Raw genomic sequence first — 15,704 nt, forward strand, 5'->3', positions numbered from 1 at the left:
GCAAACGCTTAGTGAAAAAAACAAAAAATCCATTATTAATAACTAAAGCAAAAGAGGAGGAAAAAGGAAAAAAAAACTACAAAGCCTTGATACAGCAGCAAAGAGTACATTTATACCAAGCAGACTCGGAAGCAATGCTGCGCATTCCGAGTGGCAAAAACTCCAGGGTCTTCTGGACCCGGATTGAGCCAGGCGCAAATGTCAACACTTGATAACAATGTGGCTGAACAAGCTTGGATGTCACACAAGGAATTAGATAAATCATTGGGAAACAAATGCCCCCTTGACACGCCATCTGTTAAAGTGCGCTGGAACAGCTCCAGTGACAAGAAGACAAGATCAGAAAATTAAATACTCGAGCACCGGGCCCAGATGGGTTAACTAATTATAACATGAAAAAGCACTCGGAAGCCTGGGCATCCCTGACAAGCGAGATATTCCAGCACTGCGTAGACTGCAGTGCAATTCCCTCAAAAATGCCATTGTAGTGCCAAGGAGACCAGAATGAACCAAGGCAATATCGCCCAATCGCTCTACTGGATACCATCGGCAAAATGTTTGGTTCCTTAGCTCTGGAGGGCTTCCCAGAGTGGACCTTTGCCTCAGATAATTATGATCCACTACAGGCAGGCTTCGTTCGTGGACTGGGAACTTCAGCAAACATTCTTCTAATAAGTGTTCTGAAGGCAAAAGCACTTCAAGCCAAAACACGATTAGGTCTAATCTTCGTGGACTTGGTGCAAACTTTCGACAGGGTGAATAGAGAAATCTTGTGGCAAAAACTGATCCATCGAAGGTGCCCAAGCTCAATTTTACAGCCTATCCAGGCTTGTACTCACAGACCTCTGAGAGTAACACTAAACAAAGCTGGCCTGTTATCAGATAAGATCGTAACACCGCGTGGGGTGAAGCATGGATGCCCTCTAGCGCCAGCTTTATGCAACTCTTACATCGCTGACTATAGGACTCCCAGGAATTAATTCGAGCCTTCCCGCCGTCCTTGGAAAATACAAAAATCCCAAGAATCCTCTATGCAGGCAACATAATACTGCTTGACCAAACCCCTGTCGGGTTACAAAGACAGATGGATAACTTGAAGGTCTACCTGAGAGACAACAACTTGGAACTCAACGAAACAAAAAAAGAAGGTAATGTTTAGGAAAAAAGCCCAAAAAAAATAAAGAAAGAAAAAAAAAAAACACACACCACAGTCTCAAACTGTTCACGGGGGTAACAGGCTGGATAACGTCACAAGTTTCAAATACTTGGGGATAATACTGAACAGTAGAGCTGAAACACCAATGCAAGACCATCTACGAGCAAAGATGGTAACCTTAATAGTCCAAACAAAAATCATGAACAGAAAGTTTGGCCGTTTCTCATTAATGCCAATCCTAAAATTCTTTAGATCAAGGTGATCCCAAGTATAGTTTTTGGAGCTCAAGCGATGCCATCACTTCCAGACTCCATATGGATTAAGCGTGAGGGACTCTTTTGGCGCCAAGTGCTGTCATTGCCACAGTCGACTCCTATGGTGTTGATTCGACGTGTATCGAGTTTGTCCTCCCTGAAAGCAACTGTCGAAAGAAGCGGTCTGATGCTATACAGGAAGATCATTCAACTGGCTGCGAAATCAATTCTGGAGATAATCAACAGAGCAATGTTGAACGATGAAAACCAAATGCTCACAAAATGGAGATCAAAGAACAGGAGCTTATTGAAGAAAAAAAAAAAAAAAAAAAAAAAAAAAAAAAAAAAAAAAAAAAATCGGAAGTTCAGAAGAGGACCTCCTGGCCAATCCTGGGAAAGTCAATAAAAAGATCCTAGAAATGGATTGGATAGATTTTGGATTATATGGCAGATCCTTTGTCAGGCTGAATTCAGCCTGACAAAGGATCTGCCATATAATCCAAAAAAGTAAACAAGATTATACCATACCTCGTGAAAATCACAGACAAGCTCTAAGAGCAAGTTTCATGAGAATTTCACCTGAGCTTAATCAACACAAACGAGATCTTAGCGAACAGGCGACAGGTGGACTCAAACAAATTCCGCTTCTGCACCCAAGATAATCAAATCGAGACAAAAAGGCATCTCCTATCTTGTACAGGCCTCTCAAAATAAAGATCCACATGGCTAGGCCACCTGCTTAAAAACGTATATGTTTATGATGAACAGGAATGGTGGGCCCGCTTAATAAGCGGTGAAAAAACGAACTGGGTCATCGCAGTGGTGGGTTTCTTCAAAATGATTGGCCTGGTGGCATAAGTGACAAAAAGGATCTGACCGATAAAGAAATATTCACTTGTTCGTCTAAGCTGATGAGAGAGCGAAGACGCGACTACATAGCTAATGAACTTCATAACAAAGCAAATCCACTGGAGAACTTATTGCTTCTTTTTGTAAAAAAATTGTTCACACAATTAAACCAAATAAAATAAAACATGGTTTCCCCACAGACTATCTGCTCTTTCACCATTAGCTAGAGTAATTGCTCTTAACGATTCTTTCACAGTCTGCTTAAAATACTGCTCTGCATGAGCTAAGATCACAGTGTAGACTAACATTGCTGTTGGTAGTTTGGGTGCACAGATGGCTGGTACGGTTTGCTCCCGTGTACATGTGCGGGTCGGACTGGGCCATAAAATTGGCTCTGGCACCAATGAAAAAGTGGCCCATAGTTGTAAATGGCAATTCATTCCTTTTCTAACCCTGTTTGAATAGTACCCAAGGGGGGGTTGGGGGGTGATTATAAAAAGGCATGCAAATTGTGCATGTTAAAGAATATTTACTCAGCAACACTGGTCAAAACTATTATTATTAACATAGTGAACTAACATCACCAGTGCCATGGAAGTGGAATTGATATATAGTTTGGAAAAGAAGCAGCATTAAAGAAATTGCGCCGTTTAAAACTATTATTTTGGACATTTCCTTTGATCGGAGGTCAACTGCCAGCTCCGCCCCCAAACCCCACCTCTTTGGGCACCGCCCCCTTCACCTCCACCCTCACCCCGGCCCTTGTGGGACCCCCCCACCAAATTGTTCTAATTTCCACCACTAGATAAGGTGGTGGATGGCGGCAGCCGAATCTGCCATGAAATTCCCTCGGCGTGTGCGGCACGGCCATAAACCACTTCTGTTTGGGGGTGGGTGGAGCAGGGGATGAGGATACCAGCCAAGAAGAAACACACAGATCCGCTGTTCTGTAATATTTGGTATCCCATACCGATCCGGTATCCCCTGTCTTCGGCTGTCTTCGTAGATCGCAGACCAAAGTAGGAGAGTTCCGAGCCTCGGTATGGGGTACCAAATGTTGCACAATACCGGAATAACGCTCGAGTTCCATATTGTCCAGTCGGGGGAATATTCAGCATTGCAAGAGGGGCTGGGGGGACAGCCACGGTGAAACTCCTGCTACTTTCCCCTCAAATGCAGTGCACGCAATTCCAGGTTGTCTCATTCGCGCCCACAAACCGCCCACCCCTGTCCCAATCTATTTTTTTGGTAACATTACTAGTGGCATCTCGCATTTTAACACAACAAAAAGAAACGGCAGAATCATTACAGATGCAGGGAACTCCTCTAATTTGCATATGGATTGCACCAACAGACATTACTTCACAGAAAGCACATCGCAAGGAGCATCATCAGTCTTTGATACTTGGAGGCGCCATGCAAATTTAGAATAAGTTGTCATTAGTAAGCCAAGTGGCAAATGTTGTGGTGCAAAATACCTAAATTGCACTGTTATATATGGAGCAAGTCAGGCTTTTTTTTTTTTTTTTTTAAATTACAGCATCATATATTAACACATAAGCTTTGACGTGAATCACTTACAGAGCTGCAGATAAGACACAGCCCGATTTCATGATCTGCCCAGGATCACACACTTTGGTTAAATAGTGAAACCGGGATGTGGACAATTTAAGCAACTGAGAACATCTTCACAGTTTTAGTTCATATAGATATTTATTAAGGTTTCCCTTTGCATTTCATGTGCTTAAATAATACTTTATTTATACCAATGCCTTGGAAGCAAAGCACATTACATAAACTTCCCTTTCATTATTAACTTTACACTATACATCATTATAGAAATATGTTGAGAAATAAGAGGATGGATTTGGTTTTCTCCCCATCCTGCATGCAAAGTCCCAATAGCATCATGCAGATTAATGTGAGCCTAACAAATCCCCCTTGGGTAAAGCCATAGTATTATTTCATAAAGCCTGCAGCATTACGCAACATTCTCACACCTGATCACTCCCTGCCATGCACATTTCTAAAGGGACTAAAGTCCCTGCTAATAGTACCCCCTCCCTCTCAGCAGTGCCTAATGGCTCACATTGAAATGCTCCGTTGACACAGAGCAACTTGAGAGCCCCTCTGCTGCTGCTCTGAGCTCCTTGGGACATTGTCCTGCCAGAAGTTTCGGAAAGAGTAAGGTGTCCTGCTGTCAAGACAATTACTGTGCTGAGCAGGAATTACTGAGCACACATTGTCCTGCCAGCGGGACACCTTTCTTGTTGGGCACCCTCATTGAGGTGCCGCACAGGAGGGGTGGCCCACTGATGAAAGTCCCAGTCAGGCTCTAAAAAGAGCCTGTGGGGTAGCAGCGTGCCCCCTCGACCACCCCCTGGCTCAGTACGTCAATGTTACTTGATCAGTCAGCTGAACTGCATTGAGTTAAATGAAACTTAGTGGGTTATATGGTTATTTGTAGCTTAATAAATCACAGCTGCCAACAGTGATGGAAATGGGTACACAAACTACGCTTGGAAATTGAAAAAATACTCTTGAATACTACCTCCTTAGGGAAATTGACCCGATAGATGGGTTCATAGTAGAGGGTGTGGTATAGCGGTGCAGTCATCATGGCAGGCACGTAAAACACATACAAATAACATTTCATTTTACAGGGTCGACATGAAACGCAGATAAATCACACAATAAACGAGACTGACAACATATATATATATTACACATCTCATAGCATAGTGGGAGTATTTGTGGTGTTTCCCTTTTAAGAACATGTATTGCCCCTCTAAGGATGTGTCATGACAGCCTCATGCCTGACTGGAAGAAGGAGCCTCCGCACGGACGTGCAATACCACGGTGGTAGACTAAATGTAATGGCACTCTGTCTCTGTGTCTCATTGTGTAGGGCCTGCAGGCCTAACCCTTGTGATCACAGGCCTGCGGCCCTGCTAGTCTGGGTGCGGTCTGGGTGCCCCAGACCAGCATGTGTAACAGGGTGCCTCCAGGCCACTTGCCCCATGTGTGATCGCAGAGCAGCTGCTTGTCCGGGAGCCCACGGCAGCTGCGGTCTGGTCGTGTGACCACGACGATCAGGGTGATCCCTGCCACATTAATTGTGTGTTGGTGCCCGAGCACCCGTTGGGCTGGCCCAGAGTCACAGTGCACAGAAATTAGGTACTCTCCTCCCCAATTCAAGGGATAGTTCAAGCAGAGCGTTGTTAAATGTTACCCCTCAAAATCAAGGGGATACCAAATATTACAACACTATATTAGCTGTAATATTTGGTATCCCCTTCAAAAAAAGGGATGAGATGGCTTCCAGAAGCTGTCACAGTGTAGTCTTATGATGTAATCCCCTCCCCAATTCAAGGGATAGTTCAAGCAGAGCGTTGTTAAATGTTACCCCTCAAAATCAAGGGGATACCAAATATTACAACACTATATTAGCTGTAATATTTGGTATCCCCTTCAAAAAAAGGGATGAGATGGCTTCCAGAAGCTGTCACAGTGTAGTCTTATGATGTAATCCCCTCCCCAATGCAAAGGATAGTTCAAGCAGTGCGTTGTTAAATGTTACCCCTCGACATCAGGGGGATACCAAATAGTACAACCCCATATTAGCCATTATATTTGGTATCCCCAAATATTACAACCCTATATTAGCCATTATATTTGGTATCCCCTTCAAAAAAAGGATGAGATTGCTTCCAGAAGTCATTGCCTCCATTTGGCAGTGCTTCCATCTCCTGTTGTGGGCGCTCCGATGGTGCTCTCTTTGGTCGTGGGCGACTCCCGTCGATGTCTTGCCTCCGATTCAGCCTCCAGTCACCCGCTAGCTTTCTTTCCGCCCAGCTCCACGCTTCTCTGGGATCCGTGAAATGCACTGTCGTACCGTAGTGGTATATTTTCAGTTGTGCTGGGGACAGAAGTCTGTATTTTATGTTAAGAGCTTGAAGGCGGTTGAATGGGTCGAAGGACTGCCTCGCTTTCTGAACCTCCCTGGTGAAGTCTGGGAAAAAGGCGATTCTGGAGCCCAGCCCTCCAGATAAGGTGCGTATTTGCTTCATTTTACGCATGTAATTATGGCCATTACGGAGCATTTCATTTTCTTATGCGTACCATTTACGCTGTATTTATTTTCATTAAAAAGCATACTTTCCTCCACTAGATGGCACTAGAGTGCAAAAGGTGTCTTGGATCTGCACTAGTGTGCCGTGCTGGGCCTTGGAGTTTATGGAACAAGCCCCTAAAAATGAAATACAGGCCATAGGTGTCCTCCAGGGAATGTTTTGCTGCATTCCCGGACTTCTGGGAAGATTCCCATACGGGCCAGGAGCTCCGCATGAGAGGAGTAAAACCTAGAAATACGGAAACAAAGGATTCACCCATTTCATAAGAACAGTAATCAATCGTCTGTGGGGAGGGCATTTATGGATCAATAATGTCTCGCTTGGTCAAGGGCTCGAGGAGGAGGAGCCTTTATTGATTCGATTGGCCAGAGCAAGCCAGGGACGTGGAGGCAAACATTAAATAGCAGTGTGAACAGTGAATAGCAGTCTGGACAACCACCGGGAAGGGAAGCCTTAAACATAAAGTACAAGGTGAAACCAGGCTCACTAACAATCATGCTGTGTCAAGTTGTGAACGCATTCTCCACACCTTGAGCCTTCCTGCAGAGCCAACGCATGTGCAGCATGTGGCATAATAAGTGCATTGCTCTGCCCCGCTCGCCCCTTCCCTTCCCGGTCTCTGAGACATGTAACCAAGGCTCGCCCTCGCCCCCTCCCCTCCGCAAGACATTTCCTGCGCAAGTGTCCTTCACTCCACAGTACTGCCGCATACTTTCAGAGGAAGAGTAGCCTTGGGCTCGCAGCTGAGACTAAGACAGGAGGCCACAAACCCACAGGGGTGTTGACACCAGGAGACACCAGCCAGGTGAGCATCCTGCCCTTTTGCTGCTGCTATCTGACCTGCGTTGGGATGCTTTTTCTTTCTCCCGAGCCAGTTCTAGAATCGGCTCAGGCCGACATTCAAGCACTGACAGTTTACCAGGTCTCACTAGGCAGACACACGGCTCTGCAGGTTGTTAACTGCTTAGGTTGCAAACACATTTCTTTTGTCAGTGGCAGAGCCTTTCATATGCCCGATAGTTAAAGTGAGCAACCCGAAGTGCCCATTTAATTATGTGTTTATATTAACACATCATTAAATGTGCGCTTTATATATCTATGATGTCTACGAGCTTGACACGCAAAGAAAGTAAAGTTGCTTTAAGTCACTAATCAAATGTTTTCAACATCATGAATAACAATGAGCTGGAGGTTTGTTGCAAAGAATCTCCATATGTGAGTTTATTATACAACATCTTTTATTACATGTCTTAAATCACTGAAAGTACTGTGGGGTTAACTAGATCTTTCAGGTTGACATTATCTTGCATTCTGGGACTTATAGTATACCATTAAGGACGAACATTAAAGCCACAAGATATTCTTTTGGCTTAACACGTAGCTGTAAGGATTTACATTTTGTCATGTGGTGTTATTATGCAGTTTGTGTTTTTTGTAAGTAAACTCTATAAGACATCATTACTGTTGGCCTTTAAATCCAAACTATTTGTACCAAGTAAAGCTTGGAAGCGATGGTCAAATTTGCAGAGTGGATTAAAATCCCTGCTTCACAGTTCAGGCAAGGTTTGTGATCCTGGTCCCGTCCCCCACTCCCTCCTTGCCTACCCGCCCCATCTGTCTGGCCACCCCACTCCCTCTTTTTTGGATGCAGCCAGAGTACCAGTAGTTCTTTTTTCCACTTCCACCACTCTTTAATCACCCTGATGTGATAGCGATTATGGCTAAATTGGCTGTGATGCGTGTCATGCCAGAGATGCAGATTCTTGACTATCTTGGAAGGAACCCATCGGGCAATCAAGACTCCTCACCTATGATGGAAGTGCAAGATGGGGGAAGGAACAGGCGAGTTTTTAATACTCGAGGAGTTCATGTGAATTTATATTAAAGAAGCAGCAAGGAGTAAGCCACGAGACATATACACTTTGGGCCTAATTGACAAACCTTTTATAATGGCAACGCCCCATTGGAAAACGCTCAATGAATTAGGCCCTGTGTCATGTGCATTATATAAAGGGTCACTGCTATTAATGGTATAGTTCAAACAGTGGAACAGGGGTCAGTCAGGCTTTTTTGAGTAGTAACTAGTTGGCAATAAATCACTTGTTATAGACATTTCTGTTTTTGATAAAAAGGCACAGTGGCAAAATTTGTTGCCCAGGATCACACACTTTAGTGTTGAAGCAGGGATTTTGGACCAGTCTGCAACTTATGCACTTGCCTGCATTTCTTCTCAACTGTAATTGCCAGAATCATGTTTTTGGTTTTGTACACAATGTGGGGATCCACATTAATTTCCTGCAGCAGACAGCCGGGAAGGTAGCTTAGCAGGTTGTGACTGTTGCTGAGATTATGTGTGCAAGTTCCTGTAAGTAAATCATATGCTAACACTTGCTTACTCACACTCCCTCTGCAAGCAATACATTAGTCTCTATCTATATTAGTTCTTAAGAGTTTCTAGGGTCCAGAATTTTGAAAATGAAGCTGTGTATGTAGCATGTACTTACAAGTTATTATGGCAGAATATTTTCCACTAGTGTAAGAAAATGGTTAAAGGCAAGCCAGACAACTTTGATCTACAACTCTTTTGGTCTACAGGTTTGATTTTACGGGTCTGATTTTACATATGTATTTGGTGTATGTTGGATACGTTTTACTCTCTTGCAGAGGAGAAAATGCAATTTCAAGAGAGTAAAAATGAGTTAACTCTCTAATTTGAAATATAATGCGTAAAATACTCCCACCTCAAAATCTTATCTGGAGCACTGCTGGAGCCATTAAATGTTATGGAGCCCTTAGTTCTGGCCATCTGCAGCAGTATCGCGTCCCGATCCCTATAGTTCAGGAGCTTTGCTATTACCGTGCGCGGGGGAGCTCCGGGTATTTGTCTGCCCGTTGGTAAGCGGTGAGCACGTTCAACTGAGAAGAATTTTGATAGGGTCTTGGGAGCGAATAGATCCGCAATCCATTGCTCTAGGAATAGCTCCATGCTCGGGCCTTCGGACTTTTCGGGCAATCCAAGGATCCAGATGTTGTTCGGTCTTGCTAAAGCCCTCACCCTCTTCCACTCGTTCTACCAGTGCCTTGAGGCATGCCAACGCTCCGGTCATTTGGGGATTTACAGTCCTCAGGCTGTCCTCTGTTTCCGATATGCGGCCCTCTGCTTCCCCGGTACGAGCCGTGAGTTTTTGCAGGTCATGGCGCAATAGTGACGCCTCAGTACCTATGCCATCCATCTTTTTTTCCATGGAGATCCTTGAGTTGGCGATAGCATTCATAATGCCTTTAAGGGATATATTGTAATTCTTTGGTCCCAGTGCATAGCCAGAGTTGCCCTGCTCCTGCGGGGGAACTTGGGTAGCGATTGTGTACTGCTCCATTTTGCTCTGCGTTGTCGTGTTCTTTGTCCTGTCTTTCCCCATGGTGGTCAAGCCAGTGTTGATTTGCAGTTGCTCCTTTCCCTCTCAGCCGATGTTTGTGCAGCGGTTTATGTCAGTGGGGTGCTCGCTTCGGGCGCAACGATTCAGCAAGGCACCATCCAGTTGTAGCTGTTGGTTCAGGATCTTGTGGATACTGGTCAAGTGGTTCACCAGAGACACTTGTCACTGTCCAGCGTTTATTACCAAATGGTGCTGTCCGTGACCACCCGGCTGCGGTACTCCGAAGACGGCAGAGCCACAAGCCTTGGCTTCTATCTCGCTAGGGAGGTGCCGTTGTAATCTCTAACACCTCTTCCCTCCTTTTGGTTTCTCTTACGGTTTATATGCACTGTCTACTTCGTGGTTTCTTCCCAGAAGTCTGCTGCGTTATCACCTATGCCCTCTCCCTCCTTTGTTTTGATGGCCTGAGGATTGGCTTGGTCGGCACTCTATCTTTCGGGAAGGAGGTGTTTCTATTAGTCTCAGTTCAAATGGGTGTCTTAGACTCGTACAGTGCAAGATTAGGGGCCCTGTTGCCGCTTCGCGCCACGGACAAGCAGGCCAGTACTCCAGCTGCCTCCTTTCCTGGGAGACGTGCTCGTTTCAGTTGTCCTCAGTAGTAGTCTTTGATCGGGGCCGGTGATATCAGAATGTTGTTTTGCTCTCTCAAATCCCTGCAGGTTCTGAAGTGCGTGCTGCCACTCAGGTCGGCGCACCGGTTGTGTACAAGCTCGCCTCCCAGCAGGTGGTCGCTTTTGATAACGGTCTGGGCTCACAAGTGATTTCAAGTGTGTAAACCACGTTTATTGCTGCGTGTTATGGCGGCTAGGTGATGTATTCACAGGATATTAGCCTTATTGGGTTCACCTTGGACACTCAGCGCTCAGCCACATCACTACTTTATTGGGAGCTCAGAGCATTGTAGATGCAGTGCACAGTTCTCATTCACCTTATAACAGCCATGCCCTCAGCGTAGGCAGCTTACCTTCCGTTCTCGGTTGCTTTGTGGAATGTGTGTTGCAATCCACGTGTCGCGTTCCACTTTCAGGGTCCCACTGTGAGCGGTTGGGGTCTAGGGATAATTCGGCTGCGTATCGTTGTTGGTAGGCAGTTTAGCTTCTTCGCACCGTCTCTGGGTAGGAGACGTGTTTGATTTGGTTGCCCCTGCTCACTCTTTTCGCAGGCGCTGCTCGGTTCGCTGTCGGCCTGGCTCTCCTGCAACCGGAGCGCCTTCAGGCAGCCTTCCTCGGTTCGCCTGCTAGCTCGGGTCGCGTCGTTCCCAGGGGCCCAGAGCAGCTTCTCGCAGCCTCAGATGGGACCGCCCCATCGACCGCCGGGGCAGCAGGTAGGAGCCCAGCCTCGCTGGCACGTGGAGATCCCATCGGGAGGAGGGTTGGGGGTGGACCCATAGCGCGACTCACCTTGTCGCTGCAGTGATCAGGATCGTAACGCCGGCTGGTCCTCTCTGCCGTCCTCAAGCAGGGTTGCTCCACCTCGTATCGGAGCAGGGGATGCCAGTGCCCGCCTGCTTTCATGGGCGCGCTCGCCGCCTACTCACAGTGTTGTTTGGGGTCGGGATCAGTGTTTAGTCTTCCTGATTTCGGCCTCAGCGCTGTGATGGTAGTTGCTGTTGCGGGCACTTGGTTCAGTGGAGCCTTTAACGTAATGCGCACCTTCCTCTTAGCTTGCAATCCCGGCGGCCATCTCGTCTGGCATACGCAGTCAGCCGCTTCTGGATTCCACAGCGCGCATCTCCGGAACCACACGTCAGTTCAGTTCCATAGTGCAGCGACCTGTTGCAGAAGGGTTCCGCCCCTTTTGGAAGCTATTTTCGTGAGTTTAACAACATGAATTGTCAGGATAAAGGCATGATCTAGCTGGTGGCCCGGGAGCAGCGAGGAATCACGTCCTCATTGCCCGCTTGCTGGCCACACCCTCCTCCAACCTTGGTGATTATTGAAGGTAAGGTTACCCCGGTATATCGGGTGCTTTGCGTCCGTTTACCGTGCGCAGCCCCCATTCGATGAGCCATAAACACATTTGGAGACCCTTTGCACACACCCGTCCATATTTCATTGTGGGCAAGGGGATGTTCAGTGACCAGTCCTCCAGCGGATCCAACAGATCCTTTAGCAGACCTACACCCATTTTGAGGTTTAAATCTCCTCCCCATATGCATTGCTCATTACGATTCCTCCTGTTTAGAAACAAATCAATAAACGTCTTGACTTTGGCTAACCTGTCTGCATCAGCCTTATGGGGGCTGTTAGAGGTTCAAAATGATTAACGGGTCCCCCCTAGAGGGTAAAATACAGAGCACCTGTAGGTAGTCCATGTTAGTCTCCACTACCCTAAACCTACAGGTTAGGGAGGCTTTAAATCAAAATGGCCAGACCCCCGTAACATCTTACTCTAGCATTTTTGTTTGCTGAGATCCCCTACGATGTGTAGCCATCTAACAGTGTGGTCTCCAAGGCCCAGGTCTCTTGCAGGAGAATGACATTGTGGGATTTTTTTTTAAAATTTATTTTTATTGGTTTTATGAAACAACAGAGAACCTTCGGAGCAAACATGAAAGGGACTCGTGTCCCTATACACCTTATACAAAAAAGAAATTGATAATTCTTTGGCGTAGACACCCACCCCCTTTCAAGGCACAGTCTCTGATCGCTGCTTTCACTTATACTGTTCAATCCGTTGTCGGCAGTCCGGTCCGGGCACTAGATCATCGGCAATGTGCCGATTCCTGTGAATTAAAGTCTGTGTTTTCCAAGTTAACTATTCGGTAGGGCCGAGTCACTGTTCTCCGGGAATTTCAACCTGTACTTTCCATGTTACTAAAAGCATTAAAGAACCCGAGCCATCCCTGTATAGCTTCTGTGATCTTTTCCATAAGATGAATATCCCTGGCCACTGCCATCCATTCTTTCTTCATGGGGAGGCAGGTCCTTTTCCAAGTTCTAGCTCGACAGGCTCTGGCCGCTAAAAGTAAACAATGTGACAGGTGTGGAAGCTTGTCCAACCGCTCATCCCTTCTTTCAAGTCCAAATAATACTACGATTGGGTCTAGTGGGTGGGACCCTCCGTCCGCCTCTGTGAGCCAGCTCAACACTTCTGTCCAATATGTGCGCACTTTGTGACATGTCCACCACATATGCCAATAATTGGCTTTTTCCCCTGCACCCGTGCCAGCAACGGGGAATCACCGCTCGAAACAACGGAGAGTACTACCGGGTAATATTGCCACCTGTGAAGCAGTTTTATGGCGTGCATCTTATATTGACATGAAATTGTGGTCTTAAATGCCCTACTACAGAGTCGCACCCATAAACCGTCCCCAATTTCACAGCCCAAGTCCCTCTCCCATCTCGTTCTTAGACCCCCCGATTGCTCATTCACGGGGGAACAAAAGCGCCCTTTACAGGAGGGAGATGAGACCTTTCATATCTACATGCGTTTCCAAGACCTGCTCTACTGGGGTGAGTGGCCTCTGTATATGCTGCTTCCATTTCCCTGCCATGAATACCCCCTTCAATATTAGATAGAGGAGTGGGGACAGCCTGCCAATGCCCAATGCTTCCTCCAGTTCCTGGATGCTTATGAATGTATTTTCTTTCACCAACTGACCCACCCTGCAAAGCCCTGCTTCAAACCAGGACGGATAATGTTCATGGCCAGGGATCGCGTCCCTCACCGGTGGGGACCAAATGTGCCCACATTCACCTTGAATCCTGAAAAATGCCCGAACTCCTCTATCACCCGCAAGGCAGCTGGGACAGATTGGGCTGGCTGCCTCACGTGGAGCATTATATCATCTGCATAGAGACAGAGTTTAAAGGTTCTGTCTCCCACATCTATACCCATCACATCAGGGGACCACCTCAGATATTCCGCCAAAATCTCCATGGTCATTGCAAACAATAGGGGCGAGAGGGGGCAGCCCTGTCGGGTCCCTCGCTGATGATTAAATCTACGTGATAGCTGCCCATTTACCGTACCTCTGGCTGACCGGTCTGCGTACAGAGCCTTGATCGCTCGTCAGACACCCTCAGCGAAACCAAATTTCTCTAGTACCCCATGTAGAAACCCCCAGTTGACTCGGTCAAGGGCCTTTTCGTCATCTATGGCCACCAAGACTGGCTTGCCCCCCCATGGGTGCTGCCTCCCTCATGAGATGGAGAGTCTTCCTGAGGGTGTATGCTCCCCGCCTCCCCTGTATGAAGCCCACCTGATCAGAATGGATTAGCCTCGGAAGGAGGCCCTCTAGTCTTGTTGCAATTATTCTGGTGAACAACTTTGCATCCACGTTCAGGAGGGAGATTGGTCTATAAGATCAGCAGTCTGCAGGGTCTTTTCCTTCTTTGGGGATGACCACGATTAATGCTTTCCCAAACGACGGAAGGGCCCTCCCTGTGGACAGAAAATTTGTGAACAGATCCGCCAGTTGGCCTGCAAATGCCTTATAGAAGCCTGCTGTGGACCCGTCCTCTCCCGGGCCTTCCCCAGCTTCAAACCGGATATTGCCCGGAGGACTTCCTCATCTGTTATTGGGTCCTCTAGGGTGGAGACTTCTCAAGGTCTAAGGGTCGGGAGGGTCACTCCCTGCAAATAGGATTCTTAAGTTTCCCCTCCTATAACTCCTTCCTTCTCGTACAATATCTCATAGAAACTGGCGAATTCTCCCGCTATCGCCTCTGGGTCCGATCTCCCCCCCCCCCTCTTTCCCATTCTTGATCTTTGCCACCCATCTATCTGGCCGCTGGCCGTGGAGCTTCGCCGCCAGCCTAGCACCCGCCTTATCCCCTTTTTCGTAATATTTCTGTCTCGGGTGTTGGAGGCCTGCTACAATTTTACCCATCTCCATTTCTCTAAGTTCCTGTCTCTTGGTTCTGGTGATCCCCAAGTCTCTCTCCTTCTCTTCCTTCCCATCGACTCTCTCCAATAGGCGTATCTCAGATCTTAGTTTGTGGGCCAAGAGCGTTCTAGTTCTCTTCTTGGCCGCCCCTTCACTAATCAATCTACCCCGCCATGTAGCTTTAGCCGCCTCCCATACTGTCTCCAAATGAACCTCACTAGTGTTGTTTAACTCAAAGTACTCTCTAATGGCTGCCATCATCTCCTCTCTAAAAACCGCATCCCTCAATAGGAGGTTGTTGCACCTCCACCATGATTCCCTCGGTTTTAAACCCAATATAATAATGTCTGCCCAAACCAGGTCATGATCTAACCAGCTAACCCGGTGATGGTTACAAGCATCGGTTCTGCTCATCTGCTGGTGTTCCAGAAATATATAATCAATCCTGGTTCTGGAGCCATGGACTGCGGAATAAAATGTATAGCCTTTCATAACTGGGCGAGTCTCCCTCCAAAGATCTACCAACCTGTACGGCTGCCCCCCCCCCACCAACCTCCCTACTACCTGTGGGGACAGGCTTCCCACTACGATCCAATCCCCGCCCACATGTTAAAATCACCTCCCAAGAGGAGGAGCCCCTCTGCCCTATCCAATACTTCCCTCAGTACCTCCTTGATGAATTGCATCTGACCCATATTTGGGCCATAAATGGCTGCTATGGTAATTCTGGAGTTTTCCAGGTTTCCCCGAGACCACCACCGCTCTCCCATCTGCTCTGCCCCAAACTGACGACTCCGTGACCCTAAGATTTCTGCGGAGTAGGATCCCAACACCTCCCTTTTTGGTGGTGCCCGATGCCCAGAATATCTGGCCCACATGTGAACCTGGAATGCGCCTTTCTTCCCCTTTCACTGTTCTAGTTTCTTGTACTAGGAGTACACCCAGACCTGCATTCTTCATTTCCCTCCCCAGGAGTGAGCGCTTTGTTGGCAAGTTAAGGCCCTTTACATTAAGCGATCCTAGCCTTAAAGTTTCGACCAG

The 15,704-nt window shown here is 47.1% G+C and overlaps 1 long non-coding RNA gene across 1 annotated transcript in view; it reads right to left on the bottom strand.

Annotated features, from left to right (window-relative positions):
* The window catches only part of LOC138513704 (uncharacterized), a 73,641-nt gene that overhangs the window by 31,403 nt on the left and 26,534 nt on the right, over window positions 1-15,704 (bottom strand). The window lies entirely within an intron of this gene.

This window comes from Ambystoma mexicanum, chromosome 12, assembly GCF_040938575.1.
Source record: "Ambystoma mexicanum isolate Mex_15411 chromosome 12, UKY_AmexF1_1, whole genome shotgun sequence".
Classification (NCBI taxonomy): Eukaryota; Metazoa; Chordata; class Amphibia; order Caudata; family Ambystomatidae; genus Ambystoma; species Ambystoma mexicanum.